The sequence below is a fragment of the Physeter macrocephalus genome, chromosome 20, assembly GCF_002837175.3.
Source record: "Physeter macrocephalus isolate SW-GA chromosome 20, ASM283717v5, whole genome shotgun sequence".
NCBI classification, from domain to species: domain Eukaryota; kingdom Metazoa; phylum Chordata; class Mammalia; order Artiodactyla; family Physeteridae; genus Physeter; species Physeter macrocephalus.
Window position 1 is genome coordinate 70,490,943 of NC_041233.1, and position 24,590 is coordinate 70,515,532.

Below are 24,590 nucleotides of genomic sequence, written 5' to 3' on the forward strand. Positions count from 1 at the left end.
GGAGATGCAAGAGGGAGGGGATATGGGGACATATGTATATGTATAGCTGATTCACTTTGTTATATAGCAGAAACTAACACACCATTGTAAAGCAATTATACTCCAATAAAGATGTTTAAAAAAAGTACTGCACGCATTTTGTTCCTCACTCATGAAATCATTTATTCAAAATTTTTGTAAGATTTCTTATAAAAGCTTCTGTTCTTTTTAAGTATGTTACCAGCACTACTTTCCAATATTGTGTTTTCTCTTTCTACCTTGCAAGGGACAGACAGTTCTTAATAATGGGTTATTGAATTGTATAACTGTCCTTCAGACTCTATTCTCTGGAAACACCAAGCTTCTCAGAGCTTTTAGTCCTAAAATCTCTGAGTCTGAGGTGATTTCTGAATAAACTAGTCTAAGTTTTTGGGAGTTCTACCTTAAGTAGCTCGGCACGCCTTCAACACATGTTAGTGCTCAAAATAGCAGACATATAAGGACTCTGCACTGTGATATTCTGTTTTTATCACTCAAGTATGGATCTCCTATCATGAATAAGAAATTACTTTAAATATTCCTGAAATGGTTGGTCCACTTCTCTGCTTATAACACTGAGGAAATCGCAAGAGAGGAACTCTTAGTCACAGTACCAGGCTGTACCTCACAAGAAATTACACTTTCTGCTCTCTCAGTGGTAATTCAGATCAACTCTCCAACCACAGCCATTAATAGCATTTTCTTTGGTCCCTGAAATCACTTCTAGCCAGGATAAGTCTGGGAGATTACTGTTACCCTCGCAGCCCACGAAACAATTCTGGAAGTCCCTGTGCACCCATGAAGTTTCCAGTTCCTGCATTGGTCTCGGTTTGTCTATCTGTCTCTATCTCTTTATCTCTCTCTTACACACATAAACATACACACACACACACACACACACACACACACACACACACCCTCATATACACAGGAGAGAGACAGAGACGACAGAGACAGGAACAGGACCTCATGCTATTTACACCCACTGCACTAACGCTCCCAGATCTATCCTTGTTTTGTGGGACCACTTCCCCTCTCTCTTGCATCTTCAATAAATCTCTCTCTCTCCATGAAGTCCTTTTCTGTGCATAAACATATTCAGACCTCCTTCTCCTAAAAACACCTCCCCTCAGCTCCTCAAATTGCCGTCCTACTGCTGACTATCCAGATCCCACCCTGGAGTAGGAAAGAGTGGAGTTGACACTTCAATCTCCGTTTCTTATCCGCCAGTTCCACCCATTCCTTGAACTTTGATTTCAGCCAAAACGTGCCACGGAACTTCCTCCCCTGAAAGATTCCAACAATCTCCTTAATCTTACATCCAACAGCATGTTCTCAGACATATTTTCTTTAACCTTTAAATAGGAGACTGTCAACTGTTCCCTTTATGGACTTCCCTGACACCAGACTCTCAAGGTCTTCCTAATTTACCATCTGCTCTGTAAGCCTTTCCTACATCAATACTTAGGCTAAAAAATTCCTCAAACTTGAACTCTGTCCTCCCTGCCATCACCCACTGTCTGATTCCCACGTTTCATCACAGGTCCAGCCCCACGAGGCCTTGCCTTTGCCCACCTCCGTCTTTCTCTCCCCTGAACAACTGTAACACTTGTTTTTTTAAATATTTTATTTAATTAATTAATTTATTTTTGGCTGCGTTGGGTCTTCGTTGCTGCGCACAGGCTTTCTCTAGTTACGGCGCGCGGGGGCTACTCTTCATCGCGGTACGTGGGCTTCTCATTGCGGTGGCCTCTCTTGTTGCGGAGCATGGGCTCTAGAGCGCAGGCTCAGCAGCTGTAGCACATGGGCCCAGCTGCTCCGCAGCATGTGGGATCCTCCCGGACCAGGGTTCAAACCCGTGTTCCCTACATTGGCAAGCGGATTCCCAACCACTGTGCCAGCAGGGAAGTCCCAACAACTGTAACGCTTTATCTGACACAGTCCTCTTACTCTCTACCTCAAGGTCATCTCTATTCGCATCATCCCTCCCTGGCCAGATCCTGAACTTGTTGCTGGTGGAGACTGCCTCAATCTTCTAAAAATCTCTGTGCATTTGGCCCAATGCCTGGTACATAACCCCTGCTGAGTGCTGAAGGAGTTCGTTTTCAAAATTAGTTGTGACCAAAGTCGTTTTTTTCCTTTCCAGTTTCTTTGTTAGACTCTCATTTGGCATCCCTGGAAGACCAAAGTTCTGTGCAGAACAATCCAGAGAACCTGGAGTTTAAAATGGAGCTTTCCCAGGCTCCACCCTCATATCAGCTGAAGCGGTGGGTCTAGGGTGGATTCCAAGAATCTGCATCTTTATCGAGCACTCCATGAGACCAGACCACACCTTGAGGAAGCCCGCTTTTATTCATAATTTCAATATAACCATTCCTACAAAATACCCATGAGAGTTAACCTCTGGATCAAGTGCAAAATTCAGTTCTGATTCATGAAATTCTTAATTCTTATTAAGAGTAAATGGTCAAAAGCCTTTTAGGTCAGGCAGGCAAGTGTGACTGTCCATCAACAATCATTCATTGAGAGCTTACTAGGTCCAAAGAACTATTCCAGGTACTTGGACCATGGCAATGAGTTAAACAGACAAAGCAAAAAAACCCTGTCCTCCCGAGGCTCGACTTCTGGAGGAGCCTGGGTGCCGGTGTACGCCCCACCGTGTTTGTTACCAGGTCTCAAAAGAGAACAAGGCGGGGGAGAACTGGCTCCTGAAGTTTCCAGTAGGGTCAAACCACAGGTATGTCCACAGCCTGTGTAACCAGTTTCCACACTGGGAAGCCCTGGCCCAATGTCCTTCTGGATCAGCTACTTCCTTCCCCAAATGTCTAGCTGCTGTTGTGTCACCCTTGGTCCTGGTCTGGTCCCACCTGCTCAGCCGGCCTTTGAAGGAAGGGCAGGGGTGCTGGCCCATGGAAGTAAATGCTCAGTCCCCCTTCAGGTGACTACGGCCATGGGGGGTGGAGGGTGGTCAGGGCAAGCCTGAGGGGTCTGGGCAAGGGGTTTTCCTAAGGTCCCCAGAGCCTCCCTTCCACTGTCTGGCAGGCAGAGGCGGTGGGGCTGGTGCTGAATCTTTCATGTGTACTGGCTGCTGCTAGAGCTGTTTTATTCATCATTACTTTTATTTGATCCAACTGTTTCTTGACGCCATCCACATCCAGCATGCAGATTACATGCATACCAGAATTTCTTTCAAAAATAAAACCCACCATGACTCTGCTACGTAAACAACCTCTTAGTACTTCTGATCACTTCAATAGCTTCCCTTCGAAAACAAAACCCTAAGTGGTATTTAGAGGTGGGTTCCAGAGGGGACAGTCGAGTGTATCCTGCCCCTGGGAAACGAGCAGCCGTTTCTCGCTGCAGGCCGAGGGCTGGGTCCCATTCCCTGGCCTCCTCCTTCCTTTACTCACCTCGCACCCATTCCCTGCACTGGTTTTCCCTCACCACCAAGGAGTCCTGCTTCCAAATTCAGGACACAGGACTAACTCCAGGGCCACTATCATACTCACCCAGCACCCCTGAGATCATTAAGATTCTCCTTGACTCGTTATAGTTCATTCTTTGCTTTCCAAAGGCTCGCCTGGACCCTAAACTTTAAAAAGTGAAATAAAAAGCTCCTTCCCCCAAAGCTGATCTCAACCACCCACTAATCAAAGGCCTCCAATGAACTCACTTTAAGGTTAGGATCAAGAGGTAAATGACCAAAGTTATCCACAATGTGACACCAAGCTGGTCGAGTCTATTAAGTAAAGAAGACACATCAAGGAGAATCCTTAACTATTTTTTAGCATCTACTAGGTGTGTGGCATTGCAAAGGAAGGGGGAGGTCAACCTCCTCCTCTCTCTGGGCTACACGGCTCACAAGTGTCTCACTCTTTACTTTCAAGCTCTCAACTGACATCATTCACACTAAATGCCTGGAATATATGACCTGGACATTAAAACTACTCAACAGATGGTGCTCCACTCACCCCGCTAAACTCCTGTCTTTTGGGCCAAATCAAAGGAAACCTATACCCTCTTTGTTATTGACTGCAATAGCAGAAGTCTCTCCCACTCTCTCCTCCCCCACCCTGGCCCTTAAACGTTTAAAATGCAGGCTCCAACCCACTGACTTCGGGGTGCTCAATAAATATCTGATGGCAACTTATTCATGTTGTTCAAGGCTTTGGGAATTTTGAGTTAAAGACTCAGGGAGGCTCAGGATTCTATTCTCCAATAGGCCCCTGCTTTTTCCAACCCGATCGTAATAAAGCAAATGCAACAAACTACACTGTATGTAGATTTAAACCTATCAGTTAATAAAGCTGGGCTCAGATAAGCAAGAAAACCCCCCAAGAGTTTAGAGGAGAAGGCACCAGACAAAGAGCTTCTCCCGGAAGCTTAGCTGTTCTCCAGGGACCTTGATTCCCATGGCTCCTGTTAACCTGATGTCTAAAAGTCCTGGAAGAATTCATTTTCAATGTTAAATACTCACAGGACACCTCCTTTTGCTAACACACCGTGGCCAGGGCTCTAAAGTCATCTGCACAATATTTGCAGGCTAATCTTTCTATGCTCAGTTGTAAAAGCTGTCAGTTAGGAAAGCCTCTCTCTCTTGACAGTCAGGAACTGCCTCCTGTTTTCATGCACATAGACACACAATGAATCACAGGCTTCACCAATCCTTTAAGAGTGTTAGAGGTCCCGGGAGACTATTGGCACGAAGGCAAACCCTGCCCTGTATTATGCTATTTCCTACTAATCCTAGGAAAATGAATGTTAATTTATCACGAAAAAGGGTTAATTATGCATTTATTTCCAACATAGGTACGTGAGATCAGGCTCAGAAATAATACCGAGTATAATTTTCTTTTGAATGAGGATTCCATTTTAAGCATTTTTATCAAACAGACGCTAAACTCGGAGCAACTGTGCAGAAGAAAAAGAGTGGCTGGGTAATGACAAGACCCAACTATAATTTTAATTAACCTTCTGATCCTGCTTAAATATATTTTGCCTTGTAAAAAATCTGTAATAACATCTATTTCAATCTCCTCTGCTGTTAGTTATTAAATCGAAAATGGAGGCCTAGACTGATTTGGCGAAGATATTCAAGAAATTTGAATTCTTTATTCTCTCTTTATTAAAGTAATAATTGGTAGCATTAAAAAACTTCTCTGATTAAGTAATTTAGTGTAATTAAATCACCAGATTTATTAGGCTTCCTGAAGCCGCATACACACAGCTGGAACGACATTGATTGTTGGCAGATGCTGAACCACAAGCACGTCTTGGCAGTCGCTTCCCTTGAACTTCCCTGCTGCTCAGACCAAGTGTACATCGGTTTCACATGCCCTCTCCCACGGCCTCTGGGGTTCTGAAGGCCCCTGCCTACTGACTCCCTCCTGCTCACAATGAGAGAAGAGTCCTCAGGAAGGGTCACTCTGTACGTGCTGGTGTGGAAAGACGCAGAGGGAGGTGCGCCAGGGAAAAAACACTCAGATTAGCCCAAACGCAAGTGTTCCACGCCCCAGTTTGGTGGTTTCGCCTCTTCCCTTCCCCTGAATCTCCAGCAGCTCCACTCTGAATGCCTTCCTTGTCCTGAGGTTATACTTCGGGACTTTAGCCTCGGCTATCCTCAGCCCTGAGAACCCCTTGGAAGATGAGACCAGGTCAACTGTTTCTGAGCCAGATGCTGCCATCTTTACAAAGCCTTTGGGGCTTTACTGGAACAAGAGCAGAAAGAATCTGGGACAACTCACAAACTTAATAGAATATGCAGTCCCTAATCTCTTTGCGGGGCCGTTCGCTCCTGACAATTGATGCACTAGAAGTTACCAGCTAAGACATGGGAGCTTTCATACCTCCATCCATCCATCCACCCACTCACGTACCCAACAAATATTTACTGAGAACCTATGATGCGTTTCCTGCTGAGGTGGTATGGAGGAGAAATAAAGGCCCAGGAATCCTCCTCTCAATAAGTTCAGAGTCGAGTAAGGAAGGTAGACACGGATCCTAAAATTTAAAGTACAACACGGTGAGGTAGCCAGTGGGAAACAGGAGGAAGCCCAGACTTAGTTGGAAGAGAGGATGCAAAGGTTTTCAAGAGAAAGAAGTGGCACTTGAGTCCCTTCTTGAAGGGGAACAGATCCAGAGACGGCGTGCCAGAAAGAAAGGGGAGCAGGTGTGAAAGCAGGAGGCCACACAGGGACTGGCACTTTGGGGATATTCGAGTAGTTCCAGCTGACCTGGAGGGAAGACTGCATGTGAGGAGGCTGGAGAGGTGGCCGGAGTCAGAAAGTACAGGGCCGTGTGTCCCAGGCCGAGGTGCGGGGACCCTATTCCAACAGGGCTGGGCAGCCGCCACCTGAGGGTTTCAACCCCCCACCCCCTTGCTCACTGGACAGACCCACTTGCTCAGCTCGGCGCTGGAGGAAGACATCTCTAGCAGCTGTGAGAAGACAGTACTAAGGAAAGGCATGCTCAGAAGCCAAGAGCCCCTTGGTTAGCTGCTGCCAACATCCAGAGCTGTGAGGACAAAATACCGATATGAAAACATCCTCAGTGGACTGTGTGCTGCACCTTTCAGGGGTCTACTTTGAAGGAGCCAATATCGATTTTGATCTATAAATTCATTCACTCACAATAATATGTATATATATACATATTTGTGGAATATATTCTGTGTCTGGTATTGGATACATTAGTTTTTTAAAACTGGAAGTTGTTACATGCTCAGTTTCTTACATCAATACACTTTTTTTAAAATTATTATTATTTTTTTTTTGGGGTACGTGGGCCTCTCACTGCTGTGGCCTCTCCCTTTGCGGAGCACAGGCTCCGGACGCGCAGGCTCAGCGGCCACGGCTCACGGGCCCAGCCGCTCCGCGGCATGTGGGATCTTCCCGGACCGGGGCACGAACCCGTGTCCCCTGCATCGGCAGGCAGACTCTCAACCACTGCGCCACCAGGGAAGCCCCATCAATACACTTTTAAAAGCACTTCCATATAGATGATTCGGTCTCATCCCCACCCACACAGCCCTGGGTACCAAGCACTCCTCAGTTCCTGGGGTGGGTGCTCAGGGGCTGGTGCTTTTCCTGGTTGCTGAGCCATGCTGTCTTTGATTCCTTTGTAGGAGAGGCTGGATTACAGTTCTGAGGATGTATCTGATGGAGGCATGATGGGTGTCATGGCTCCCATCTTACAGATAAAGAAACTGAGGTTCAGAGTGTCCAGTGTCACCATGGCTCAGTGATGGAGCTGAGACAAGATGCCCCTTTCGAACCTTCCCTGTGCAATGATTTCTCCTGTACTACACTGCCTCTGGTACAAGGCACATTTTATATTCCAACCCATGTATGATGAAGAGTACACCTATTGCTTTCACAGAACTGCCTTTCCAACAACTCTACACATTCCCTTTGAAAGGCACAAGATAGACTAGTACCCCCAAAAGATTCGGAAAGATTCCCCTATTCTAAACTGAGGCATAGAATTTGATATTTTTAAAACAAAACATTGCATTCAATACCACCTTAAACTAGAAAAAGCGTTCTGTAATGTGTCTGTTTAGCTTGGGTCGAACAGGTGTTTTTGCAGGTGAAAAAAGTCCGCCAGTGGCCATATCTGCCAACCCTGATCTTTTTGAATTAAGCTTCTTTAAAAAGTCGCTTTGCTTTTTCTTTGCAAACCTCCAAAGAGTGATTGTGTCCTTGTGGGCTAAAATATGATTCCAGTGTATTTCTGATTCATATAAATTTACCATGTAACCGAGAAGCCCTTTCCAGACTCAGATATATCTATATTTCAGGAAAGAGCACTAAGTGAATTCTAAGGAACAAAATGAGCTAATTTTGTGAATCTTCCAACTAGTCCTTTCCCTGCATTTTTCTCCTTAATAACCTATAAATTTTAGTCATGAGAATCATTCTTCAGTGTCTGGGGCAGTAAAACTCTTGCTAAAAATCAATAGTCTGCCTACTTTTAAGACTTCAACATGTTGTTAGGCTTGAGCAGAGGAGGCCTTTCTTTATAAAACTCCATAATGACCTAAAACAGATTTGATTCCAGAAATCAGAATTCTCACACTAATAGACTTTCATTTAAGAAGGCTCTCTTAACTGAGAACAGACTACCAAATGGGTTAGAATTTTCAGTTTTATTCCTTAGTCCATAAGTGCTAATTTCTCAGTGGAACAGTCAGATAATATACTACTAGAGATTACTGAAACCTCTAGTCGCAGTACTGAATTATTAATTTAAAAGGCTATGCACGAGTGCTAATATAAATTATCTTTTAAAACTATCTATAAGGGTAACATTTTAATAAGCTTTAAAACATGATTTTTCTCTCTCGATGTTGAAAGCAAAATATAATATGTAAATGGCTCTGAGAGAGGTATGGATTTATTGTATTCTTTCCCAAAAGATTTGCACAACCATTTCCCATAACTGATAAGAAAGCCCCAACTGCGAGCCCTGCCTGCAAATGTACTGTCCTAGTCAATTTCAGGTGGCAGGTGCACCTCGCTCCCTCTTGTCCTAGGGCTCTTAAATGAAATCTCGTTCTTCCACAACCTGTTAGAAAACCTGCACACAGCATTCAAGCTTCACCTGAGCACATCACAGCGAAGAGGCAGGATACAGTCAGGCCCCAAGGGAAGCAAATAAAATACCAACACTGCGGCAGCCTGCAGAAATGTCAGCTTTCCTCCAGGTTAATAGCATTTGTTCTGTGCCTAGTGCAGAATGTGCACTGGGTTTTATCCTCAACATGGAGCCTCATCCTTGGGAGAAAGGGTGACTTGGAGGAAATGTGTGACTTCTTAGCTGTCTAACTACATGCCAGCTCCAAAAGATAGGCTTGACATTTATCAGAAAGCCTGAGCAAGCGGGAGCCCAGCAGGCTGCCTTCCACCAAGGACGGGGAAGGAAAAAAATGCAGTGTTAGATTACCATGCATAGATCATTAAAGGGCGAGATGAATGCTGGTTGATTTTATGCTCATTACAATCCTTGCCAGGGAACCTCATCTTCGAATTTCCTTGCTTAGCTTTACTTTGTGAGCTAAATTAGGAACTTCAGAAAAATCAGTAAAGGTAAACCGCCCAGACTTCGCCAATCCTCAGGGTCCCTATGTTTCGACATTGTCCTACCACGGTGAACCTCTTACCCCACATGCCCCACCGTAGGGCTGCTCCATTTTATCCTAGGCCCAAAATGTAAACATCAGTACAGTAATGAAAGGAAAGAATTCAGTTGCATTGCTGTCCACATTCAGGAGGAAATGGATATTTTCTTGATTTTTCTCTTTTTATTAAGTTCATTGCCTTATTTTCCAAAGGGACCTGGCCGTTTCAACTTTGCAGGGCCTAAACATTAAGTCAAAAAAGCAGGCCCGCATGGGAGATGGAGTTCCCAGCTGGTTACCAAATGCCCTTCCTTTAGCTTTGTCCTAAGTGGATGCTTTAAAAAATACAGGGGCTACTAATGTCTGATGCAGGCAGACAGTTTCCACCACAAATAACCTGGCAAATGCACTATTTTTTAAAAAAATGACAAACAAAATCTTTAATTTATAAGCAGAAAGAATACCAACCAGTTGCCTGTTGTTGTTTTTTTTTACAGCCCAAGAGTTTTAAAGCACATTTTCCACAGACATGTCAGTCGGTAAATACATACTAAAAGCCTACTATGTGCCAGTGCTCCTGGTTTTATACGGAGCAGGAAACAAAAGTACATGACATCCTTAGGCATCAGAGAGATGGGACAGAAGGACTGCATGGAGAATAGGATTCTAAATGGAATTCATTCATTCCTTTCTTCCATCTTTCCCCCTTTTTCCTTCTTTTCTTCCTTCCTTCCTATCTCCCCTCCCTCTTTCCTTCCTTCCTTCCTTCCTTCCTTCCTTCTAGCAGCCATCCCTCCTTCCATCTTTCTAACCATCCCTGCAGCAATAAAATCAAGCCTACAATGGACCGGACACTGGAGATACAAAGTTAAGATTCAGTGTCAGCCACCTCCTAGAGAAACAGAAATAAAAACAAAAATAAACAAATGGGACCTAATGAAACTTAAAAGCTTTTGCACAGCAAAGGAAAACATAAACAAGACAAAAAGACAACTCTCAGAATGGGAGAAAATATTTGCAAATGAAGCAACTGACAAAGGATTCATCTCCAAAATTTACAAGCAGCTCATGCAGCTCAATAGCAAAAAAACAAACAATCCAATCCACATCATCAGAAAATCTACAAACAATAAATGTTGGCGAGGGTGTGGAGAAAAGGGAAGCCTCTTGCACTGCTGGTGGGAATGTAAATTGATACAGCCACTATGGAGAACAGTATGGAGGTTCCTTAAAAAACTAAAAATAGAACTACCATACAACCCAACAATCCCACTACTGAGCATATACCCTGGGAAAACTGTAATTCAAAAAGAGTCATGTACCACAATGTTCAGTGCAGATCTATTTACAATAGCCAGGACATGGAAGCAACATTAAGTGTCCATTGACAGATGAATGGGCAAAGAAGATGTGGCACATATATACAATGGAATATTACTCAGCTGTAAAAAGAAATGAAATTGAGTTATTTGTAGTGAGGTGGATGGATCAAGAGTCTGTCCTACAGAGTGAAGTAAGTCAGAAAGAGAAAAACAAATACCGTACGCTAACACATAAAAAACTAAAAATAGAACTACCATACAACCCAACAATCCCACTACTGAGCATATACCCTGGGAAAACTGTAATTCAAAAAGAGTCATGTACCACAATGTTCAGTGCAGATCTATTTACAATAGCCAGGACATGGAAGCAACATTAAGTGTCCATTGACAGATGAATGGGCAAAGAAGATGTGGCACATATATACAATGGAATATTACTCAGCTGTAAAAAGAAATGAAATTGAGTTATTTGTAGTGAGGTGGATGGATCAAGAGTCTGTCCTACAGAGTGAAGTAAGTCAGAAAGAGAAAAACAAATACCGTACGCTAACACATATATATGGAATCTAAAAAAAAAAGAAAATGGTTCTGAGAACCTAGGGACAGGATAGGAATAAAGACGCAAATGTAGAGAATGGACTTGAGGATACGGGGAGGGGGAAGGGTAAGCTGGGATGAAGTGAGAGAGTGTCATGGACATATGTACACTACCAAATGGAAAATAAGTAGCTAGTGGGAAGCAGCCGCATAGCACAGGGAGATCAGCTCGGTGCTCTGTGACCACCTAGAGGGGTGGGATAGGGAGGGTGGGAGGGAGACGCAACAGGGAGGAGATATGGGGATATATATATATGTATAGCTGATTCACTTTGTTATACAGCAGAAGCTAACACACCATTGTAAAGCAATTATATTCCAATAAAGATGTTAAAAAAAAAAGATTCAGTGTCAGCCCTCAAGAAGTTACCTTCTACTAACGCATCAACAGCCAAGCAGGAGACTGCCAGGCAGTGTGGCAGGTGATGTGGAGGTGTGGTCTGGGTGCAGAGTTTCACAGAGAAGAGACTTTTGAGCTGCGGCTTGAAGGTTGAGCTGTCATTCATGAGGGAAACAAGGTAGACAGAGGCGAAAAGACAGCATGATCGAAAGCACGGAGGCTGTACCAAATCTGGCTTGTCTGGGAAATGGTAAAAGTCATAGAAAATAGAGGATGCTAGAGAAGATGAGGTGGAAAGGAAAGTGGAGGACTGACTGGGAAGAACATCAAAGGCTTATAAGAGATGTAAGTTTCCTCCTCCGGCAACAAGGAGTCACCCAGGTTTCTTGAACTAGACAATTACAGGGACATATCTATGTGTGATGGCGGTGACCGTAGTGTGGAGGACAGAGAGACCGTGGCCCATCAAGAGGCTTGTGAGATGGTGCCGGGAAAATAACTAGGGCCTGGGCTAGGAGAGGAGACACGGGAATGCGAAAGAGGGGAAGGACTTGAGATTGACCCAGAAGGTGGAATACCGGATCCTGATGAGCAACCGTGAGCTGAGTGGAGTGGGGGGGCGCCGGAGGAACACAGGCTGAGTCCAGGCTCAGGGCGGAGGTGGTGCTGCCATCTGTGACAGGAAACAGGAAGACGGCAGGCCTGGGCTTGGGGGCAACAATGAGGCCAAGGAGGCCAAGGAAAAAGCATCAGAAATAAGGACTGGCAGGTGTTGGCAGGTGTCAGAATCCAGGTGGGTAACTGAAACCGGGGTGGTAGATGGTACCACCAGGGGGAAAAGGAGGCACCAAGCATCCACTCCCGGTCTCCATAGGAACATGAGGTACCATCACGGAGAGGGTAATTTAGGCTGGAAAATGAATCACATGGACAACAAACAATAAAATTGCTTCCTGAATATCTGAGTGCTGTCACTATAAATATTAAACACCTCTACCCAGCCCCTGCTATATCTTCCTCCTGACAAATAAGTATATACACCTGTACATCTGGGAGTACCGAGGACAAAGCCAAATGTCCCAACTCCTGAGCTACCACGAAACAGTGTCCACCAAAGAGCCCAGGATCATGGCAGCCAGAGACAGGAGGCCCTAGAGACCCCAGTCTGAGCCCATTCTGTCATATCCGCTAACAACAGGGTCCAACAGCTACTGCCACGATTGCATTTTCAAAACCTGTACTTTGGTACGTCTTTATAAGTATGCACATTAGACTTACAAAATGCACACTCCCAAAAGCAGGGACAGTTTTGCCTGCAGTGTACCTGAGGTGGAACTGCATACAGATTTTGTCTGGGCCTGGCTTCTTCCCAACTGGTAAATCGTGAAGTTTTCAAATAAAGCTGAATTATAAACACCCCTGTGTTTGCTGTGCCAGGAGCCCTTCCCTGGAACACTCCAGCCCACAAGGTGTGTGTTGGGTGAGCTGGGGGGGGGGGGCTTTCTCTCTCCCAAGACTCGTACAGAATATATTGTTAATTAACTACTTCTTGATTTGTTATTATTTAATTGTCATTTACCCCTATGTCAGGCTTCTTAAGAATGGGCAGATTTACACTATTCTATGGGTTACCAAGCCAGAATGTACTCAGCGACTTCATCACTTCACGAATCTAATTCAGTTGTTTGGGGAAGCAATCCAAGGTTTTCAAAATTGGGTGGAGGAGACAGATTCATATCCAATGAGTAACTGTACCAAGTTTTCAAAGAGGTAGAAACAGTGGGCAGTGGACGCCCAGAAGAAGGCAGGGATTAATTCCCACCTCTGATCGGATGGGCGTCCCCCACGGTACGTGTCTTTGCTAAAGTCAGTAAATACACTCAAGCCAAGGGCTCCCTGAGTGGGACCGAAGAAAGACTGTCCCAGAAGGAAGAGAGGTGCGCAAATAGAACAGCATCACCCTGTGCCTTCCGCAGACTGAGGGCTTTCTCTCCTGTGCTCTTCTAGGGCCCTTCCCTTGATGGGGGTCATCCTCTCGGGGTCACTGAAAGGAATCTTGGGTCCATCCTTTGAAGCTTCCGTGTGCAGGGGAGCAGTCCGTATGTAGGTGGAGCACCCCTGTTTGCAGGAGTCAGGGCTCTCCCCAGCCAGGGTCCGGCTCCCATCTGCCCCCCCCCTCCCTTAACCATGCCGACGTGCACTGGACAGTGATAGATGCAGAGGGAATTACTCAGAAGCATGGGGTTGGCATGGGGTTGGCTGGCCCCCAAGAAGCTTACAGTCAAGATGAGAAGACCAAATGCAACCCCAGCCTAATCAGCTAGGCCCTCAGTATCAAGTAGCTATACTCTCAGGACTTCATTTGATTTAACACATTAGGCCTACGGTAATATGTCAGGCACTGATATAAGCACTTTATAAATGGTAACTAATTAACTCTTCATCAAAACCTTATGAGGTTAACTACTGTCATCCCCGTCTTACCAATGAGAAAACTGAGACATGGAGGTTAAGTGACCAGCTGGTGGTCACGTGGCCGGTAAGTGGTAGAGCAGGGGATTGAACACACACTCGCCATCACAATACATTGCCTTTACTCATGGAGACACCAGAGCTGGACCCTGGAGACAGCAGACACCAACCCTTTGGGGCCAGTGGTCTGAGAGAATGGTCTGAGATGGAGAGGCACGGCGTGGGTCTGGAATAATGAGTGTGATTTAGACACAAAGAGAGGGCGGGGAACAGGCCACTCCATGCAGTAGAGGGGTCAGAGGGGCTCGGGAAAGCACTGAGGGACCCTGAGTAAACTGACTTGGCTGGAGTGTTGGGAGCACGGAGAGAGTCATGGGGAAGAAGGCAGGATGTGTCCTGTGCTCCCCACGGAGCAAAGGCTGCCTCTACATGGCAGCTGGAGACAAACGAATCCCAGTCCTGAAGGCTCTGGAGAGCCACTAGGGTCTGGAAGTGAGCAGACGCTCTAGAGAGATGCATGTTCCGTGGCAACAGAAGAGCAGGGTGCAGATTCTAGAGTTCCAGGGGTCGTTGGCCCAGAGGGACAGGCCCTGTGCACTGTCCCCTAGAAATGAAACACAGACTCTAGGTCACCCACCAGGCCCACCTTGCAAAGGAAGCATGTTGTTTCCTGTGCTGTGACTCCTGTAACTCTGGCAATCCGCAATTTGCCAAATGAATTAGATTCCCCAATAATCGTTATTCCTATCCATGTCAGTCAGCACATATTTCTTCCCAAACAAATACATAATTAATTCAGACAACACCTTTTTGACTCATAGGTTTTAAAGTGCCTGGCTGAGGTGAACATTCAGGAAAAATAATGGTATTTCCAAAGGAAAATTCATACCTAGCTCAATTTACAATACTATAATAAGACTCTGCAGCATAAATTCCAGCACACTGGACAGAAACCCTATTTGTGCAGCGTGTGAGAACATAAATAAAAGCCAAATACTTATACTGTCCTCACAAATAGGAAATTTTCTTTTGTGAATCTACGCTCCCTGACACATATTCCAAGAAAGTAGGGCCCCATGATAAATATTTTGGCGTAAAGGTCTTCATCAATATCAGCTCTCTCATTGTTCAGTTACTAAATAATAAGGGTGGTAATAATAGAGTAACAAATGACAGAAAAATATAATTAAAGTTATGTATCAACTTTCATTCCATATTCAGTCACTACAAATTTTGTCACCAACTTCTTAACGTTTTCTCCCAACGAAACTAATTACAGGCAGACCTCGTTTGATCGCACGGCACTTCATTGTGCTTCACAGATATTGCATTTTTTACAAATGTAACGGTTTGTGGCAAGCCTGTGTTGACCAAGTCTATTGGTGCCATTTTTCCAATGCTCACTTTGTCTCTGTGTCACATTTTGGTAATTCTCGCCATATTTCAAACCTTTTCATTATTATTATATTTGTTATGGTGGATCTGTGATCAGTGATCTTTGATGTTACCACTAAGACTCAGTGAAGGTTCAGATGATAGTTAGATGATGGTTTTTAGCAATCAAGTATTTTAATTAAGGTATGTACATAGTTTTAGACATAATGCTATTGCACACCTAACAGCCTGCAGTACAGAGTAAACATAACCTTTACATGCACTGGGAAACCAAAAACTTTGCGTGACTCACTTTATTGCAGTGGTCCGGAACCCAACCTGCAGTATCTCTGAGGTCTGCCTGTCCCTCATTCTTACTTTCTAGCTTCTATACCCAACAATGGACAACCACTGGCCTCTTTTTACCTGTTTTTCTGCTCCTTCTATCTTCTTTTAAGGGTTCTAAGTGCTCTGTTTTGGTTTTGATTTCTGGAGTGGAAGCTTCTCTTTTTGTTCCAATTGAAAAGCTCCATCCCTTCTGGGCTTCCATAGCCCCATCACCACGCCCTCCAAATAATATTCTTTCTAGACCCTTCTATAAATTGTATCTGCAGTCTCTTTTGAGAAAGCATCCATTTTCTGAGATCTTTATTCCATTTCTGAACAGTGTTTATAAGCCTTTTATGGATCCACAATTTTAACAGGGAAAGGCCTTGGGTTCAGAAGCCCAATCTTTTCCCTCCTTCTAAATCATCACATGCAACTACTGTCACCCATAAATAATGTTTTTCCTGGTAGAGAGTCGATTTTGATGAAGCTCTTGAGGTGGATTATAATAATGAACTGAAATAAGCCCATTGGACTCCATTTGTGAGAACCTAGGAACAAAGACACTTTTATTCTTATGCCCATAAGAATAATCACAGGCTGGGGATACTACCTTTTTACTAGTATAGGGGAGGCACTGCTCTCTTGTTGAGTATCTAAGAGCAGAAAACATGGGTAGAAATGGTCTGTGAGCACAGCCATTGTGAGAATAAGAGAATAGGGCTGGGAGAGAGGCCAAAGGCCTGGGTGCCCAGCCTCTGCCCAAGGGCTTGATAAGGATGTAACCATCGAGACGACCAAGGCCAAAAGCTTTTACAGGCTCAAGTCACCAAAGGGCTTGAAAAAACTGAGGTTACTGGCCCAGTGGTGGAAAAGGCACAGGCCAGGAGTAGGAGTAAGGCCTAGCTCTGCCGTATGCCTTCATATATGTCCTTGTGCTAGAAGTCTTAGTTTCGTTATCTGTAAAATGGCCATAATAGCACACTTTTTCATAAATTCCTAAGAATTTATTTATTCTAACTTCTGCAGCAGAAGTTATGAACTAGCTCTACCTCCAAAAACATGGGTTGATCTTTAAAAGTTTTGTGTGGAGATATAAGAAACTGAGCAAGCTCTGAAGTGCAATATCATTTGTATTAAAAAAAATGGGCACATAAAAATATCTTTTTCGTGCTCGCTTCGGCAGCACATATACTAAAATTGGAACGATACAGAGAAGATTAGCATGGCCCCTGCGCAAGGATGACACGCAAATTCGTGAAGCGTTCCATATTTTTGAGCCATGGCCGCTGAGCCTGCGTGTCCGGAGCCTGTGCTCCGCAACGGGAGAGGCCACGGCAGGGGGAGGCCCGCATACCACAAAAAAAAAAAAAAAAAAAAAAAAATCTTTTTCAAGGATACACATATTTTCAAGGATACACATATATTCAAGAACACACACGTATTCAAGAACACAGACTAAACACATGTGAGTGGGGGTCAGGGGTGGGGAGGAGGGCAGAGATGGGAAATAAAGGGGAGAAACCTAGATAAACCAAAGAGAGGGGCTGCCCCTTGGACAATGCAATGACAAGTGTCGTCCATAAATCATGGAGGATGACTGACCGAATGATGATATTAATAATAACACAATAACTTACTTGCTGGCTCTGTATTTTATTTAGGAAGCATAGAAAGAAAACATGCCTTAAATGTTTAGTTAAAAAGTAAACGTGTTTTAAGTGGCAGAGTCTGGACCGAACATTGCTCTGTCTGTACCCACTCCCCTGCCTCAAACACCCAAAAGTCAAAGCTTAACTAAACAAGAACCTCAGAAAGTTGCCGAGTAAGCAGATCTGGAGAGCTGTTGATTCTGTGGCCAGTAGCAGTTACTATACTACATTCAGGAACACCCTAGATGCTAAGGCTGGTTCCAAAACAGATCAAGTTGTTCCCCACCTTCTGAATTGGAGATGACCCAGAAGCAGCTCAGTGACTCGGGAGCCAACAGACTACCATTTACCTCATGTCCAACTTCTGGGAGCACTAGAAACCCTACTCACTCATCCTGTTCCCAAGTACCACAAAAGTAAAGAAATGCAAAGGACTCAAGGCTATCACTTTGCCAGTTGTGAGAGCTGCCCGGGCCCAAGCTTGGAGGGCAGCAGGAAGCAAGCCAAGTCTAGGTCTGAAGGCTGCAGTCATTCGAGGAATGACCTCTACCTTCAAGTCTCACCAAGGGGTGAACCCGCCAGGAAGACACTTCACAAGAATCTTGAGATCCTGGTTCCCCAGGCTCCCAGCCTAAAGTAGCCCAGTAGTTTGTGATGACCCAACACTGGGCAATTTATCTGTTGGAATCAAGGCCACCCAAGGGCTTTCCCAAACATTTTGCCGTCTTCATTTTCCTTTACTTCTTGACTTTCCCCAAGTCTTTACTATTGAAGGGAAAAATGTATTCTTTTCCTCTGAAAGAACAAGCATGGCATTTGTTGATCAATTTCCTTTTCTTTCACTATTTCAATATCATCTCATCAGTACATTCCAGAAAGATGAGGAAGAGGCTTTGCTCGCTGGGACTGGGGTTCAATGCTGATTGATCCCCTCAGGTGAGGCAAAGCCTGGTGGGCAAGAACAGCAGCTCACCCTGGGAGGTTACCCACCATTCAAGGAGCACACCAATAGATCCAACCTAATTCTAATAGCTCATACTCACTGGTTGCAGTGCGTGTCGTGTGCCAATGTCCACTAAGGACTTTAAATGTATTATGTTATGAAACCGTCTCAATAGCCCATGAGCTGCCCTTTATTATACCCATTCAGTGGCGGATCTCAGGCTCAGAGAGGTTAACTTGCTCAAGATCAAGAGGCTGGATGTGAACACTGGTGGGTCTGAAGTCAGGCTATTTCACCCCACTTTCACACCAAGTGGGCTGAACCCAATGGATGTAGGACAAGGTGCTCATATGCCATCAACTGATAAAGGCATGAGGAGCAGGTAGAGAAAAGCATTACCGGGCTCCTCCTTCTCCCACCCCTCTCCTCTTTGGGAAAGGCCCAGGGCTCCTGCAGGCTGAGAGGAGATACCTAGTTTTTGGTCCTCCATCTTCTTTCACCTTGTCCCCCTCTCTTCCTTTGCTCATTCACCTATTCTTTCTCTAAGTTCACTGGGTCTCTTACTCAGATAGGGCAACAACAGCTGATACTGCTTGACCGGGCATTTTGGTGCCAAGCTCCTCTGTGTTTGGTGACCCACCAGGGCCACTGATCTGAGCATCACTGCCCACCTATCAGTCCAATTTCTGCTCGAGATCCCTGAAGGCTGGGAGAGTGTTTCCTCCATCTCAGCATCCCCAGGGACATGCTCCAATTTCACTATCAGGACCTGGGACAGATCTCCAGATCACCAGATGAACATTCTTCACATCATACCACTGCCTCCCTTGGGAAATTTACTCGAGTGAAGGTCACTGCCTGGGCCAGTGCTTGGGAGCGTTCCAGGGCACTGGCTGCTAAAAGTGTTTCCTGAGGTTGCATGGATCATTTCCACAAGGTGCGGTGCCCACCACACCTGGAAGCCTTCTAAGAAAGTCACTTGCTTTTGCCTAAGCCCAACTGCTCATGAAATGCACACTGCTAACAGACCCTTTGATTCTCCTTATGCTGTAAAGATAGGCCCAGGAGGGCAGCTTTCCTGACCTTCTATTAACCAGTTTGTGGAATTTCCAGGCATACGAAGAGCTGCCCACCAAAGCCCCCAGATGGCTTGGGGAGCCCCAGAAAATGGTGGGCTGCCAGGACCTCCTGGCAGGCTGTTAGAAGAGAGGTCCACACAGCTTGGATGGCAGCCTTCTGTCTGGATGGCAGCCTTCTCCCTAGGCCCACTTGCCAGCATCCATCAGCTTCCCCAGTTTTCAGAAATGCCCTCACTCACCAAGCTGACAATGAAAGACAGCATTCTCCAGAGGAGCAATGTGTTCCCTTACTGGGCTTGGCAGGGACCTGCAGCTCCTGGATACGATGCCAAATCAATCTCCCAACAGGCTGGGGGTGGCTTTTGGCCACCAGAGAAGGCTGCCTCTCTTACAGGCCCTGATCTCCAAGAGGAGGTGGCACTGCAGCTGGGCTCCCTGGCTGGCTGCCCCAGGACTAATTGAAATGTCGCCTCAGAGGTCACAGCAGAGACATGAGGCCCTCTCAGTTCATCTTCCCTGCCCTGGTGTGAGGCTGGCTTGAGTTCTCAAAACAGGAGGCTCAGGGAAAACTGGCCACATCAGTTACCCCAGGGTCTCGGCTGTTTAACCAGAGCCCTGGCCGTTGAACTGGGAGCTTCTTGGCCCTGGAGCCAGGACCAATGCGGAGAGTGTCCTTGGTGGGACACCCCTTTCACCGGGAGCCCACATGCCCCCAAGAGGCCTTCATCTGAATCTTCATTGGCTTCTTCTACTTCTCTGTCCTGCCTCCCCTGCTCCCTTCCGAATCTCTTCAGGGAGCTCTTCCTGAAGGAATCATTTGCACACGCATTCTCATCTCAGAGTCTGCTGAACGCTAACAGGACAGTAAAGGCTGGGCACCATTATTATTGTAACTATTATTGTGCCTTTCACAGTGTCTTACAGGACTGCATTGCCTTAGTTGATATCCAGGCATGGACTCTGTGTACCTCCAGGAAAGCTGCAGTTTTGAGCCTTTTAAATTTATTTTACTTTATTCTTTTTTTTTTTTTTTTTTTTTTTGGCGGTGATGGAGGAAGTACCACGGGGAATTTCTTCTCACGGCCTTAGAACACTGGGTCAGCCAGCAGCAGCTATTCCGGGGTTTGACCATGCCCTCGACACAGGACCCCAAAATGACACCACAGGCATGAAAACCGCTGGCGCTAACGGGAGTGGCAGCAGGCACGACTGTCCCAGTGACAGCCCCCAGGAAAGAGAGACGCTGCTGAGGGTTCAGATGCAGTTAAAACAGTCCGGGACCACCTTGTCATTTTCCAAATAGGTTTGCATTTTACCAGTGATGAAATGTGACTCTCCACAACCCCCCGAGGAGCTAAGTGACAAGAGAAAAAAGCCACATTACTGCACACAGAGGTGGTGGCAGTTCCTAATTACTGATGCACCACTAAGCAAGGTCTTGCCAACAGCCAAGTGAGCGGGGCACTTACAAAATGAGGGCATGTGGCACAACTGATTGGTTTACACATGAGTCGGTGACACTACATAATTCTGAAAGGCCAGATTCTTTATCTATATAAGTCAAAGGGGAAAGGCTCTTTAAAAAAAAAAATCCACACTTAAATGCCATATCGTTTCCCATCCAATTAACTCTGTATACAGACGGGGGAAAACGCTGAATGTTCATTTTAAGTGCCATCTATCATCTGCTTAATTAATCTCAAGTAAACTCCAATTTGCATTTCGGGTGAACAGAACATAAAAGAAATCCGATTTTCCCAGCAAATGAAAGTATGGTATTTATGAGGGATATGACTTTCCCCCCAAAGAAACAAAACAGTTTTAACAGCAGTTCATGTCTCAAGCCCCGGTGAGCTTTAAGCAAACTTCAAGTGCTCCCTCCACTCACCAGCCAGGCTCAATCTCATGTCCCTTCAAGCTATTAACCCAAAAACTAGAGATGACCTGTTCATACAGGGTCACGTCTCCGTTCTTTTCTCAAGAACCAGTAATGTTCCTGGGAACTTTAACGTGAGAAGGTGCATTCAGAGAACTGCTATTTAAATGATCAAAGCATCGCATTTCAGTGGAAGAAGAGGTTTCAAGGCAGCAAGGGTATAAAAAACAATGAGGGCAATACTTATATTAGTTTGAAAAAAGCACCAAGTAGTCTAGAAAAAGACTTACCTCTTCCTGAATGCAAATATTCTGTGAATATTTAGTATTTGCACATTATTTTTTTCATTCAAAAATGCCCATTTGGGGTCATGAGGCCAGAACCCTGGTCCAGTGTTTGCTTGGCCAGCATTTCTGGAGAACTCAGGGAGTCCCGTGATGTCACCTGCCTGCAATTTTCTCCTCCATACAATGAGTGAGCTGGACTAGGTGCTCAGTGAGGCCCCTCCAAGACTTCAGCCTTCTTCAAGGAGTTATATTCTAATTCCCCAGGCCTGAAAACTGCTATCTTATTTTTAATATTAATAAAGTCTAATTAACATAATAACCTAGGAGTTAGTGGCTTGGAGAATCCAATGAAAAAGCTCATCCAAAAGCACTTTATCGTTTTATCGGGGCACAAGAACACAGGGATTGACTTTTCTGTAGCAGTTTTAGCTTTTGTGTCTTATTTAGGTTGGTACTAAAATATGTTTACCTTCTGTGAGCACACACCCGTGGAGGGGCTAGAGCAAAGCAGTCCACAACCTTGTCGGGCTAGGAGAGGGGGCAATTTGAAATCTAAGCATTTGTCCTATAAACTCTATGTGAAGGCTGTGCAGACTCTAATGAGAATGGCAGCATTGAGTTAGCATTTATCTCTGAGGCACTCAAAACACAGCCACACGTATGACATCATAAAGGTTCACAGCCAAGGCTAGAGACAGAGATGCCTTCCTTCATCCTCTGACCACATTACAAGTGTTTACTGAGCACTTACCATATAATAAGTAAGCACTGGGTTACGCTCCAGATAGATATCTAGATGGTAGACGTCCCAGCCCTCTCAGATCTTATAAGCTGGTGGACCAGTCAGCCAATGAGGAGGAAACCATAAACCTATATATAATTACAAGCAGACTGGAAAAATCAGGGCAACAAGCAGAACATGGGGACCAAGAAGGGGAAAGGGAACCTCTTACAATAGGATGGTTGGGGTGGGGGAGCCCTTTGAGGCAACACCATTTAAGCCAAAATCTGCAGGGTGAGGGGTCCAGACACGTGAAGAGATGCCCACAGGAGCTGAGGTTCAGAAGAACAAATACCAGCGTCCCTGCTACATAGGTTCTTGCCTATGACAAACCAGTATCCAAAAAGGTCGGCAGCAGTGAAATAAGCCAGGCACAAAATGACAAATATGGTGTGATTCCACGTGTATGAGGTACATAGAATTGTCAAATTCATGGAGACAGAAAGCAGAATGCTGGCTATCAGGGGCTGGGGTAGCGGGGAATGAGGAGTTATTGTATGAGGGGTACAGAGTTTCAGTTTGGGAAGATGAAAAAGTGGTAGAGATGGACAGTGGTGATGGTTGCACAACAATGTGAATATATTTAATGCCTCTGAATTGTACACAAAAAAATGGTTAAAATGGTAAATTTTATGTTAGGCATATATTACCACAATTACAAGAAAAAGACAGGTGGGCGAGCCATGGGGCATTTTTAATGCACCTAAGCACACTCCCTGGACCAGTTAATGAATCCACCTGCAGTCAGAGACGTGGTTCTGCCTCTTCACTGCCTCCCAGGTTCTGTGACGCACGTTCTGAAATTCATTCATACAGCCATTCCTTGACACTTCTTGAGTGAAACATCTCTTGGGCAAGAGAAATAAGGAAAGTAGGTTGAAAACCACTGACTTCCCCAATTTTATTCAACGCTTTGAGTTTGATTTTCTTCTACAGTTTACAGTTCCAATTTTATCCAGTAAAATGCTTTTTTTCTAAGTCAAAGACAGAATTTTCTATGAACCAGAGATATATAATAGTTATCTATTTCTCCATTTATAGCACTCATCATTTTAGAAGGTCAAGGCAAAAGCATTAGTCCAGAGGGTTTTTTTTAAGAACTCTTTTCCTGATGAAGGTGAAGATGGGCATAGCTCTCTAGGAGAAGACAAATGCCCCCCCACGGAGGCATTTCAAACCTAATGAGAGCCCCAGGCAAGGCAGAAAGAGAAACCAGAGCTCCGGAGGGCTCCCATGTGTCACCTGGGATGCAGCTGGGGGAAGCAGTCAGGAGTCAGGCCCAGAGCTGACAGAGAAATGAACACAACAGCAGGTTCCCATCCAGTAAAAGAAGAGTTGTTCATTCTCTGGGGAGTATCCAGTGCTCACCACGACACACAGCGGGTGTACCCAAAACTTGATGGGTGTCTGAAATCAAACTTCTAGAACTTAATCGGCACCAGACTGCTCTTCTTTCAACCTAGACAAAAGAGGTGAGCAGTACACCCCTCTTGCGGAAGTTCCAGAAGAGCAATGGGCTCCCAGGAGGTCAGGTCCACCCGGAGCCAGTACTCAGGAGGAAGCCATTTCTTCCCACTGCGGGGGGCTCTCTTCCTGCAGAGACCTGCCTGGATCCCACCCCCTGCTCTACCTCCTATGTGGGAAAATGGCAGTATCTGCGTTTCATTCAATCCTTCCCCAGAAGTCTCAAAAATGCTTCCCCCAAACACAGAATCAGGATCTACCAATTCCCAAAAGCCATTTACAAGAGGTTCTGAAAGAGAAAAAAAAGGCAAGGAGCTGGGACAGAAGGAAGAAAGAAGGAAGGAAGCTGGATCTGCCTCTGCCTAAGGAAAAAAAAAACAAACACAAAGCCTTTCCCTTCCTTCCCCTTGGGCCACCAATGTGCGTCATTTATTTGGTGACAAAGCTCTGAATGTTAATTGAATGCATTAAAGGTATGATAACACCATCCAGAGAACTGTTTTGCTGTATTTTTAAACTTCCGTGTGCCTGGCTACCTACAGCTGAACAAGAACAGGTAAAAGATCTCCCTGAAATAAAAAACAAGGGAACTCCAGACGGGGAGCAGGCACCTACTTGAGAGTTTGCCGGGTTCCCATGGAGAAAAGGGCAACTGCCTGGTGCAAGGCAGTTTGGTATCAATGCAATAATTTCTGGATAGCTGTCAGTGCTAAGGTTAAAAAACAATATTTGAAGGCTTCTATGATGACTGCCTACTGGGAGACATTTGTTGAAAATTGCTTTGCCTATCATTTAGTCAGCAAAAAACCCCCACAGTACTAGTTATGCTAGAACTCTGTTGAGTGTGCATCTATAAATGATTCAAATTGTAAGCACATAAAGCCCCCATACAGGTAGATGTAATCACCATAAAAGCCTAGAGCCTCAGCTCTGTTCT

The 24,590-nt window shown here is 45.1% G+C and overlaps 1 protein-coding gene and 1 non-coding gene across 6 annotated transcripts in view; one reads left to right on the forward strand and one right to left on the reverse strand.

The window, feature by feature from the left end:
- GFRA1 (GDNF family receptor alpha 1) overlaps nt 1-24,590 on the reverse strand; it is a 231,968-nt gene that overhangs the window by 128,403 nt on the left and 78,975 nt on the right. The gene's annotated exons all lie outside the window — the stretch shown is intronic.
- Nucleotides 16,742-16,848, forward strand: LOC112064268 (U6 spliceosomal RNA). The gene has a single exon (XR_002891450.1). It is a non-coding gene; the product is annotated as a U6 spliceosomal RNA (small nuclear RNA).